Genomic DNA, 4,291 nt, shown 5'->3' on the forward strand with positions numbered 1-4,291 from the left:
GAGGAAGCGAGTGAAAGAAGAAACAAGACGCGAATCTCGTTGTGAAAAACGTGTTGGCTCCCGGCAGTGTCTCTCGAGTACGCATAGAGCAGCCGTGGTTTGGTGTTTACTAAATGAGCCAACGCACATCCCAAAGAAGGGTGTAACCAACAGTGGCCAGCGGCAAAACAAATGACTTAATTGGCATCGGTGGCGCTCTTACTTACAGCTTGCCAAGAGGGGCAACTTGATCACCCACGACGCAGGGAATAGCATCCCCAGGCTACGGAAGGCGGGGCAATCGTTTTGATATCACATATAGTGAATGAGTAAGAAAAAAAAATCATCTTGTGGTGTCTTTTCTAAGTCCTTAAAGGCGCTTCATTATAGTAACGTGATCGACTTTGTCTGAAAGCAAGCAAACAGTAAACATATTCTAATTGTTTTCATTTAGCCAGCTTAAAATCAACATTCATCGATGATTATAGCATCCACATGCATCATTGTGTGAATGTTAGGGTTAATAAGTACCATAAGTCGTTTTTTTTTTCTTAAAGTCTTCCACAATTCAAGATCCAAGAATTTGGTTAACAATATTGAGAAATGTATTTTCCCATGTCACTACTCAACGCCTAGCCTCTTGGCGCAGATGGATTTAATTTAAATGGAGCTACGCCATGTACCATTTGATATCATGTTTGAGCCTCATTTACCAGCCCAGGCGTTTGTCTTGCCGCCATTATGCGTCACAAAAAAATAAATAATTCCGAGAGAAGATCGAGAGTTTTTAATCCTTGAATGACGAAAAAGGACATAGGAAGCATCCCTGCTGTTGGGGGCAAGAGGTTCTGGTGGGATATTTCGCTGGGCCAGGCAAAGCGTGTTCCTTGTGACAGAATGTACTGCCGGTGACCGTTGAGACGGGGGGTGCTAAGTGGAGGGCACGCGCTTCGAATTGCGAGGTGCGGCTCGGAGCCTCGCAGGGCGGGCGAAATGAGGCTCTGGTGGATAAACTCGTAAGTAAAATTTGAGGGGCCCGAGCCTAAGAATTACCCATCCCACCCTCTAGCACTAAGATAAGTACAAGAGATTAGTATCTATAAGGGACGGCTCAATTCAAATTCAAGTCACGTGACAAGACGTGACGATCACCACGGCTGCCTCCGGGGTGGACGCCCGCACTCAGGCCCTGTCTGGCCGGAAACACTGATCGCAGTAACAGTGGATAAACTGCAACAAGCATTAAGCATGTCAGGCAGCACTTGTCTTTAAAGACACATTAAAGCCTCCACACCGGCAGAACTGCCTGAATTAATTGTTCTAAATACTACCTTGACCCTCAACATCTAAAATATATAAGAGGCAGCCCCCTTGGTGACACGCAGTGAGATGTCCTCGTTTCGAAGGACATCATCCTGCTTTCCCAATGCGTGAGGAGTAGGAGCTGCCTAAAAGTTCGCAGAACGCACACTCACCCACGTCACCTAAGGTGAAATATGTTTGGCAAGCTGGCTCGTTCCCATTACGGTCAAACAGGACCAGACAGATTAATTTAAACCCCGCAGTATTCTAGCTAAACACAGACCGGCCAACCTCTGACCTCGCAAACCGAGGAAACAGGAAGTGGCGGCAAAGGGGGCACTTCAAACCCGTTCTGCCCTGTTCACTCGGTTAATCCTTCTCCTCTAAGTAACCTCCAGTCCATTTTAGGCCGCTGTACATACCACTCTAGGTATCTGTGTGTTTACACAAAGAACGGCGGGCAACAATAAAGACACGGAAGTGACAGAAGTGGAAAACATCACGTAAAGTCCATGTTTATTAATCAATCTGAACAAGTAAATTCAGCATATGTCCCCACCCCCTCTCCTGATGTATTGCCAACCTGGGGAACTTGATAGTTATTCTCAGTTTCAAGCTGTGGAAACACCGTCTCAATTCACCCTCCATAATCTGCCAGGCCCCCCCTCAACATACAAACACAAAGTTCCAGGGATCCTTTACCATTTCCAAGATAGTTTTCCAAACGTCTGAGTCTCTCTAAACAGGCTTACTAATGAGGAAGAAGTACGCTTGCTCTGCACTCCCCCTCAGCCCTCCGTAATCCCCAGAGCAGCTCCTCTCCCTCTCCACTTCGGCGTTTCTCCCTCATCCTCTCCCCCTTTTGCCTGGGTATCCCCTTCTCGCTCGCTGTGCTCCCCAATTCCTCCCTCTAAGCCTTCCCCTGTTATTGTGACACTCCAATGAATGGTTGACACATAATGAATACGGTAACTTAATGGTTCAAATTAATGAAACGCTAAATTAATGAATCCATCACAGTGACTTTATAATGGAGAATTTTCCCCATGTTCTATCATTCATCTAGACCAGGGGTGTCAAACTCAATTTCATCCCGGGCCACATCAGCATTATGGTGGCACTCAAAGGGCCGGTTGTAATTTTAATTATATATAAAATATACATATGTAAATATATAATATATATTAAATAATGTATTATATTACATTGTTGGCCCCGCATTGGATTATTATCAGATCTGGTAATATCTTCCTAAATACCTACGTCGGAAAGCAGAAGTCTAGGGCAAATAATTGAAAATAAATATTCAACAATTACACCAATTGTATTGTACATTATATTCTTTGCAAGCTCTTGCGGGCCACATAAAATTAGGTCGCGGGCCGGATTTGGCCCCCGGGCCTTGAGTTTGACACCCCTGCTCTAGAGGGAACACAGAGATTTGCAGACCAAGCCCCCAAAAGCATAAAAGGGCCTCTTTAAAATTGTTGTTGTGGAAATGTGTTTTTATTTTCCTCAATGTATCTGATCCCCGGTTTTTGAATTTCAAAAAAGGAATTGTTTTCAGGCACTCAATAAACGGTTGGTAATTACAAGTGAGGTTTTAAAAAGTAGGACTGTTGTCATGCAATAATTATGCGCCCACACCCATTTACACATAAACATGTTTCATTGTTGCACACACCCGCATACTCCTGCTCACGCCTACATCAGCGCTTACAGTAAATACTATGTAGACGCTACATTGTGGATGGAATATACAAGCAAAGGACTATAAATACCAAGCAGGTGGGAGGTCGCCTGGAGGGTAGGGAAGCAGCAGTTTATTGGTTTCAAACTTCATTTTCTCCTCCTTTGTATGAGATTAAATAAAAGTAAAAAATCGAATTAGCATTTTAGCAGACTCGAGGAAATGTGTGTGTTCTTTTATTCAAATGGAGAAATTGAAGGGGGGGCTGGTAGGTGCATGGTGAAGAAATGCAGTATCGGATGGCATTAATCTTTTATGTGTGAAAGAGAGCTGCCTGAGACTCTCTCTCTCTCTGTGTGTGTGTGTGTGTGTGTGTGTGTGTGTGTGTGTGTGTGTGTGTGTGTGTGTGTGTGTGTGTGATGCCTTTCATCCTCAAGCTTATTCCTACGCTTTTGAGGTTTTGTTGAATTGCTGTCAGCAGGAAATAAGATGATTATGATGACAGCTCTGCCTCTATTTAAATTGTCCTCAGGCTTATGGACTGTTTTTGTGTCCAAATATTTACATTTCAGTCATTTAGCTTACTATGTCATAAATAGTTAATTACTCAATGAGCTTGTGGAGATTTGGTGTCTTGCTCCCATACAGTAGCAGCATTTGTTAAAGGGGCGATCCAAGGATTGAGCGTTGCACCTCCATCAAAATGTTTAAAAGAATTGTAGAAAGCAGAGCATGAGATCCAGCTTCTTAATTGAGATGATTTTGCTTTCTAACTTCTTAGCTTAACGACTTTCGCATTTAAAAAAAAAACAAAAAACAATTTCACTAACCCCAGAATTGGAATCAGAATCAGGTTCATTACCAAGTACGTTTTCACATACACTACAATGAATTAGCCTGTGCATTTTGGTGCATAAAAATAACCACCGTAAAAGAAAACGCATCAAAGGTCAAGAACACAAATATAAAACAATATATATAAACATATTTTTACTATAAAAATATGCAATACTTTATGTCTCAAACATTTAAAACTGTATAATTCAAATTTCTTAGAAAAATAATTGGCAAATGAATCAATGCAAAGTGATTATCTGCACTCCACACCCTTTGTATCACATGATGTTGATTGTTGTTATTTCTGCCGTTGGCGTTCCCACTCCAATCGCCTGCAGCTCTCCTTGAGAGTACATTTAGCGCTGCCTGCTATTTTTTCATAAGAAACCCAATGAGGGGTTTCCTGACCTCTTGCACACACACACACACACACACACACACACACACACACACACACACACACACACACACACACACACACAC

General features: G+C 42.7%; 1 protein-coding gene across 1 annotated transcript in view; it reads left to right on the forward strand.

Annotated features, from left to right (window-relative positions):
- klc1a (kinesin light chain 1a) overlaps nucleotides 1-4,291 on the forward strand; it is a 30,281-nt gene that overhangs the window by 815 nt on the left and 25,175 nt on the right. The window lies entirely within an intron of this gene.

Source organism: Notothenia coriiceps, unplaced genomic scaffold, assembly GCF_000735185.1.
Source record: "Notothenia coriiceps isolate Sejong01 unplaced genomic scaffold, NC01 NC01_scaffold00037244, whole genome shotgun sequence".
Classification (NCBI taxonomy): Eukaryota; Metazoa; Chordata; class Actinopteri; order Perciformes; family Nototheniidae; genus Notothenia; species Notothenia coriiceps.